An 8,404-nucleotide genomic window follows, 5' to 3' on the forward strand; every position below is an offset into this window, starting at 1 on the left:
AACTCAATAAAATCAGGAAAATAATAACTGATGAAATTGAGAACTTAATATAATGAAATTATAAAAACAAGACATTTTGGCCTCCAAATATAACAAATGAAATAAAAACAAATGCAACAGCAAGTGTCAATAGCAGAATTAATCGAGTAGGAGAAAAAAAATCTATTGAGTATTTGAAAATACATGGTGGGGGAAGGAAAAGGAATGAAAAGAAGAAATCTTATGGAATTTGTGGGGAAGCAAAAAGAAAGCAAATACTCAAATTATAAGGACTAAAGAGGGAGAATGAGACACAAAGGAAGAGAGAACTTAAAGAAGTAACAAAAACATTTCCAAATCTTGGGAAGATATAAGTAGTGCAGGAAGATCAAAGGTCTCCAGTTAGAGTCAATCCAAACAGAACTACATCAAGACTTGTTATAAAAAGACTATAACTGAATCATCAGAAATGGAAGACAGAGAGAGGACTCTGAGGCAAAGAAGGCAAAGGTAAAGAAGCCAACAAAATAGAAGGGAGTTCTAATAAGGCTAACAGCAGATGTATCAGTAGAAACCTTTATAGACCAGGCAAGAGTGGGATGATATACTCAAAGGGCTGAAGAAAGATCTGCCAAACAAGAAAACTGTACCTGGCAAAGCTGTTCTTCAGAAGTGAAAGACAAAGAATTTCCCAAACCAAAGCTAAAGGAGTTCATCACTGTCAGACCACTCTTATACGAAATGCCAAGGAGAGTTTTTCAAACTGGGAAAAAAAAAAAAAAAGCGCTAACTAGTAACATGGAAACTTCTTACTTAAAAACAATAGCTATCATAATTTGTTGTGGGACACATAGTACAAAAAGGTGAATTGTGACATCGAAACATAAAATATGGAAATAGATGAAATGTGTAGAGGTTTTGTATGCAAAGTTAAATTGTTATCATGTAAAAATAGTCTGTTATAAGATGTTTTATATAAGCCTTGTGGTAACCATAAAACAGAAGCCTACAGCAGATATAAAACAGATAAAAAATTAAAAAATCAAAGCATACCATTAGTGAAAATCAGTTTTCACAATGGAAGACAGTAAGAAGAAATAACAAAGAATTTACAAACAGCCAGAAAATGATTAATAAAATGGCACTCACAAGGCTGTGAAATAATTAGAAATATGTATATTGTTCCTAGTCTCTTACACAAACCTCTGAAGGCTCTTGCAACTTCTTGAGAGACATTGGTGCTAGGAGAATCTCTTGTTCTAATATTTGATCTTTGCACCAGTTCCTGGCAGAGCTCCTAAGACCTGTGTAATTTTCAAAGTGAAAGGAGCATTTGAAATTTTCTGAGTGATAGGAGTTTCCTTGCTCTAATGGGGAGGCCCTTGGTGACCTCTTGGATGGAAGCTGATCACCAGAAAGACCAAGCTAAGATCATAAGCTTGGTGCATCCCACCCCACTCTCCATTCTCCAGAGACAGAAGAGTCACTCTAAACAGAGTAAATAAGTGCCTAGGTGATGAAGTCTCCTTAAAGGTGCCTGAACTAAGGCTCTGGAGAGTTCCTAGGTTGGCATCATATACATGCTTAAAGGGTAGTTTACTGCAACACCATGAAGACTGAAACTTCTGTACTTGGGACACTTTCAGACCACACTTTATCTCTTCACCTGGGTGTTTATCTGTATCCTTTATTATATCTTATTATCAAACTTATTTATTTAAAATCTAATTAAAGTGCCTTCTTGAGTTTGGTGAGCTGCTCTAGCATATTAGTGAAACCCAAGCAGGGGGTAGGGGTAAGGAGGGGGCAAAAGGACAGTCAGTGCTGGCAATGAATGACTGGGTCAGGAAGATGGGGGCTGATTCATAGGAAATAAAATGCTGATACCTTCAAAGCACTTCCCCCTCCTCCAACCGTTGCCAAGGTTACCTGCCTCCAACTCCCTGAAAGGAGTTGTCAATGAATGAATGCCCCCTGGGCTGCTCCCTTCATTCTTGGGCCACCAAAGGCTCCTTTCCCACCTCTTGGCCACATAGGTAAGATAAGAGGTGGATGGGGCATGAGAACAAAGGAAATCTGAAGTCTATAAAAGGGGCAGGACATCCCTATTCCCTTGGGCATCAGCTTGGACCCCCTCCCGTGTCTGTCTATGTTCTATCCTTTAAATAAAATTTCTTTTCTGCACTTGCCTCAGCATTTCTCAGGTGTTCCATCTTCAACACTGGGGGAACAGGACTCGAACCTGATTCTCAACACTGGTATCAGGGGGAGTCCTAATTTATAGCCAGTTAGTACAGGTGACAGTACAGAAGTACAGGTTTCAGCCTATTAGTTGTGACTGACACCTGAATTGGGGGAAAGCCTTGTGGGAAATGAGTCCAAAACCTTGTGATCTTCAAGTAGATAGGGTCAGAACTGAACTGAATATAGAACACCTAACCAGGGTGTCCTGGAGAAATGCTTCATGTGGGGGAAAATATAGCCCCATACATGCCACCTATCTCTGTTCTGTGGACAGCAGTGTGGTGTTGAGCAACATGTGAGCACAGGGAAAAAACAAACCATTTTCAGATAAATGAATTAAATTCTCTAATCAAAAGACACAAAGTAATTGGTTGAATTAAAAGAAAAAGAACACAAAAGACCTATTTGACTTTTATGACAAACACAGGCTGAAAGCAAAGAGATGGAAAAATATATTTCCTATAAATAGAAATGAAAAGAAAGCAGAGGTAGTTAGACTTAGATAAAATTGACTTGTCTAACCCCAGAACTCAAAAAAAAAAAAAAAAAAAAAAAAAAAGACAAAAATGGCCAATTTTTATGGTTTGGACAGGAGATGTCTCCCAAGAGCTCCTGTGTTAATACAAGAATGTTCAGAGGTAAACTGATGAGATTATGAGAGCTGTATGCAAATCAGTCCACCCTAATTTGAATGACTGACTGGGTGGTAGCTGTAGGCATGGGGGGTGTGGGAGGAGGAAGTGGATCACGGGGGTGTGCCCTGGAAGGGTATATTTTCCCTTTGGTTTCTTGCCCCACACCATTTCCTTGTTGCTATGAGGGAAGCAGCTTCCCTACATGATATGATGCCCTTCTCTCGTGATATTCTGCCTTACCTTAGGCCAAATGGACCTCATGGACATATACAGAACTGTCCACCCAACAGTAGTGGAATATGCATTCTTCTCAAGCCCACAGGGAAACTTCTCCAGACATATCATAGGTTAGTCCACAAAAGAAATGCTAACAATTACAAGAAGACTGAAGTTACATCAAGATCTGCCCTAATCACAGTGATATTAAACTAGGAACCAATAACAAGAGGCATTTCAGAAAATTCACAAATACATGGAAATTAAACAATATGTTCTTGAACAATGAGTCTAGAAGAAATTAAAAAGGAAATCAAAAAGTATCTTAAGAAAAATGAATATGGACATGTAATATACCAAAACTCATGAGTACTTTGAGGCAAAGTTTAGGTAGATTCAGTCAAGCTGGCTGAACAGAAGTGCCCAGTACTCACCTCCCTTTCCACAAATAGGAACCCAAGTAATAGGAATATAGCTTCATAGTGAGGTAAGTGACCATGGAAGGAAACACTGGAAACTAATCAGAGAGACTAGTCCCTTGTTAAGACTCAGAGATCTGGGACAACACCATAGTAATAGAAATAAAATACTCCAATATCTTCCAACCTGGCTTCCTTTGCAGGGATAAGGATAAAAGAGTTGCATCAAACTGTACCCATGTAGATGCTGGCAATCCTAGCTATTAGAAAGTTTCATGATCCTCATGGGTTTGCAGCCTGCTTAGATAAGTAACCTGATATCCGCACAGTATCCTTGCTTTGAAAAAGGATCTCCTATCAGCTCCCACTGAACACCCAGGTTGTTGTAGCCAGAAGCCACCTTGAAAAGGGAGCTAATGTCTGAATTTAGGCTGTGCTAGAGGTCAGAAACCCCTGCATATTTTCATCTTTGGGACTGTACAGACATTCCTCTTATACTGGCTTGAGGTGTAACTGCCTTGCCAACCCAACTTGGCCCAGCAGGGTAGCTGTGTCCCAAGCCTTCTAGGTTCCCTGCACTGTAGGGGATGGGTGTTGCCACATGGAGAATGGAGAGCACCACCCTCAAGAACAAGGAGATCAAGACACTTGCCCTTTTAGACCAAAGGCACCGCCAACTGAACTGTGGACTCTTACTAGTGCCAGGACTGAAGGCAGACACTCATAAGTAATCTGAAATCTGCATAGTGTTCTTGCTTTGAAAAAGATTCTCAAGGCAGTTCCCATTACCTGCTGTCCTTCCTCTGCCTGTTACAAAAGGGATTGGATACCACAGTTCCTGCTGCTGTCCTACCCACAGGATTGGGTTGAGGGGGCTTGAACAATTCCATGACTCCCCTTGTTGCCCATCACCAGGCACACATGACCAAAGGGGGTCCTCAAGAGGAACCGTGCCCAGCTCTGGCTGAGGCCCCACTATTGAGTAGGCAGTGCGTCTGAAGTGGCAGAGGGAACTCTATCATCCAGACCATAGCCCCACCCCCACACAATGCCTGCTAAACACAGTTGTGGGTGCCAGAGAGGTGCTGCAGCTCCTACCCTTGAAGAATCTGGGTTGGCACCACTGATTGGTTGGAGAATAAAGGCCTTAAGCACTCTCTACTTCTGGGGTTGCTAGTGGCATAGGCCCTTGTTAATAGTATCAGATGCCTGAGAAACCCCCATCACTTGATAGGGGCCACTAACCTCATACAGGAGTAGCCATACAGTGAGTACCCCACACACTGCTGTTTGTATCACACCTGTCTAAACTGATAGAGTGTCCCCACTCTTGTGTGGCCACAGAGATTCTGATTCTGCCATGGCATGCACTGTGCCCAAAGTCTATTAATTACAGCCAAAGCAGCTTTGGGGAGACATTACTTCAGTGCCCAAGGATAGCTGAAGCCAACACGGCAAAACAAACTAACACTCCAAGAGGTATGTTCAGGAGAAAAACTACTTACTACAAAGGCCACCCCCTAAACGTGGTAGGGATAACTATCTACCAGATGTACAAATTACAACAGAGGAACACAAGAAATGAAAACAAACAAAAACAAGGCAATATGGTATCTCCAAGAGAACATAGTAACTCTCTAGCAAGAGATTTCAAATAAATAGAAATGAATGAGATAGAATTTAAAGGATGATTATTAAAAAAACCCAATGAGATCCAAGAGAATGATAAATAGTCAAATGAAACTAGGAAGATGATGTAGGATATGAATGAGAAATTCACCAAAAAGATAGACATTTGGAAAAAGAACTAAACAGAAACCTTGGAAAGAAAGAGCTCAATAAGTCAAATAAAAAATACAGTTGAAAGCCTCAATAACAGACTAGATCAAGTGGAAGGAGGGATATTTGAACTTGAAGATAGATCTTTTGAAATATCCTAGTCCTCAAAACACTATTAAGAAAAAGAATAAAAAATGAAGAGGGAATTCAAAAATCTGTGCGACAGCATTAAATAATGCATTTTCACAATATCTGAAGGTGAGAGGAAAAAGGATAAGGGCATAGAAAATCTATTCACTGAAATAATATCAGAAAATAACTTGGGAAAGATATGGATGACCATGTGGTATAGAAGGCTTATAAGACTCTGAACAAATTACCTCAATATAATAGAGGCTGTATGTGACAAACCCACAGCCAACATTATGTTGAATGGAAAAGCTGGAATCATTTCCTCTAAGATCAGGGACAAGACAAGGGAGTCAACTCTCATTGCTCTTATTCATTTAATACTAGAAGTCTTAGCCAGAGCAATTGGGCAAGAAAAAGAAATAAATGGCATACAATTAAGAAAGGAAGGTGTCAAATCAATCCTGATTGCAAATGATATGATTCTCTATATAGAAAAACCTAAAGACTCCACCATTAGACTATGAACACTGACAACCAAATTCAGAAAAGTAGTGGGATGCCAAATCAACCTACAAACATTAGTAGTTTCTTTTACGCCAGTAACAAATTTGCTGAGAAAGAAATCATGAACACAATCCCATTCACAATGACTATAAAATAAATAAAAATACATATAAATATTTTTAATTAAAGAGCTAATAGACTTTTACTGTGAAAATTATAAAACATTGATGAAAGAAATTTGAGAAGATACAAACCCCCAAATGGAAAGACCTCTCATGTTTTTGGGTAGGAGGGATTAATATCATCAAGATGGTCATACTACCCAAAGCAATCTACAGAATCCTTCAATCCCATCAACATACTGACACTCTTTGTGGAGGTGAAAAAAAATCCTAAAATTTATGTGGAAAAACAAATGATCCCAAATAACTAAAGCAATCTTAAGCTAAAACAATGAAGCTAGAGGCATCACAGTGCCTGATTTTAAGACATGACTACAGAGCATGGTAACTAAACAGCATGGTACTGGCATAAAAACAGACACATAGACCCATAGAATACATTAGAAACTCGAGGGGAAAACTCATACATCTACAACCAGCTGATTCTCAACAAAGGCACCAAAAACATACTCTGGAGAAAGGACAGCCTCTTCGGGGGTAGAAAGGTGGTGATAGAGGCAGCGAGGGATTCGCTAAGGTGCTGGTTCTCATGGCTGTGTAGGGATTCAACCACCACCATGTCGAGCAAAAGGGCAAAGACCAAGACCACCAAGAAGCGCCCTCAAATGCGCAACATCCAATAGTTTGCCATGTTTGACCAATCACAGATTCAGGAATCCAAAGAGGCCTTCAACATGATTGGCCAGAACAGAGATGGTTTCATTGACAAGGAAGATTTACATGATATGCTTGCCTCACTGGGAAGAATCCCACTGACGAATCCCTGGATGCCATGATGAATGAGGCTCCAAGACCCATCCATTTCACCATGTTCCTCAACCATGTTTGGTGAGAAGTTAAATGGCACAGATCCAGAAGATGTCATCAGAAATGCTTTTGCTTGCTTTGATGAAGAAGCTACTGGCACCATTCAGGAGGATTACCTGAGAGAGCTGCTGACCACCATGGGTGATGGGTTTACAGAGGAGGAAGTGGATGAGCTGTACAGAGAAGCCCCTATTTACAAAAAGGGGAATTTCAATTACATCGAGTTCACACGCATCCTTAAACATGGAGCAAAAGACAAAGATGACTGAAAAGATCTTCAAATTCCAGCCAAATGTTCCTTGTTGCCACTTTGGGTATTTTTGAGATTTTTCTCTTAGAGCCCACTGCATGCTTTTTAGCTTTACAGCTTTTGTCTTTCTTGTTTTGTATTTATTCTCAGCCATTCTGAGGCTCATGTATCTTTATAATCAGACTGGAAATGGGACTTTTTGTCATTTTCAGAAAAGAAAATAGGGTAATTTAAGTTACCACTGCCCTCACCCCCAATAACTACACTCTACAAAGAGTCAATATATTTTTTTCAGAGAAAGTTATTCACTCAATTTTTTTTCTGAACCATGATTAAACTTTATGATAAAATAAAAAAAAGAAAGGACAGCCTCTTCAATAAATGGCACTGGGAAAACTGGATATCCATATACACAAGACCCCTATCCCTCACTAGTTACAAAAATCCACTCGAAATAGATAAAAGACTTTAAAGTAAAACCTGAAACTACTAGAGGAAAATACAAGGGGGAAATACTTCAAGATACTGACACGGCAATTATGTCCTGAATAGAACTCCAAAAGCACAGGAAAGAAAAGCCAAAATTGACCAAGAGGATTCTATCCAACCAAAAAGCTTCTACAGAGCAATGCAAACAATTAATGGAATGAAGAGACAAACTGCAGAACAAGAATTTATCTTTGCCAGATACTCATCTAACAGTGGGTTAATATCCAGAATATATAAAGAACACAAAGATCTTAACAAAAACCAAGGTAAACCAATTAAGTGAGCAAATGAGTTGGGCACACACTGAAGGAAGGAAGGAAGAAAGGAAGGAAGGAAGGAAGGAAGGAAATGCAAATGACCAACCAATATTAAATGCATATCAAAACTACAAGATACCATCTAGTTAGAATGTCTATTACCAAAACAATAATAATGAAATAAATGAAATCCGTAAGGATGTGGAGAAAAAGGAACTATTATATACCATTGGTGGTAACGTGAATTAGTACAGTCATTATGGAGAAGAGTAAGGAGATTTTTTTTTTTTAATTTTTTATTGTGGGTTGTTCAAAACATTACAAATTTCTTGACATATCATATTCCACACTTTGATTCAAGTGGGTTATGAACTCCCACCTTCACCCCATACACAGATTGCAGAATCACATCAGTTACACATCCATTGATTTACAAATTGCCATCCTAGTGTCTGTTGTGCTCCGCTGCCTTTTCCATCCTCCACCCTCCCCCCTCCCCACCTCTCCCCTC

At 39.5% G+C, this 8,404-nt stretch overlaps 1 protein-coding gene, 1 long non-coding RNA gene and 1 pseudogene across 12 annotated transcripts in view; 2 read left to right on the forward strand and 1 right to left on the reverse strand.

Moving 5' to 3' along the window:
- Positions 1-8,404, reverse strand: part of Tmem108 (transmembrane protein 108) — a 295,713-nt gene that overhangs the window by 139,390 nt on the left and 147,919 nt on the right. The window lies entirely within an intron of this gene.
- The window catches only part of LOC125613570, a 141,934-nt gene that overhangs the window by 123,793 nt on the left and 9,737 nt on the right, over positions 1-8,404 (forward strand). The window lies entirely within an intron of this gene.
- Positions 6,518-8,404, forward strand: part of LOC107143389 — a 21,148-nt pseudogene continuing 19,261 nt past the window's right edge.

This window comes from Marmota marmota, unplaced genomic scaffold, assembly GCF_001458135.2.
Source record: "Marmota marmota marmota unplaced genomic scaffold, marMar, whole genome shotgun sequence".
Taxonomy (NCBI): Eukaryota; Metazoa; Chordata; class Mammalia; order Rodentia; family Sciuridae; genus Marmota; species Marmota marmota.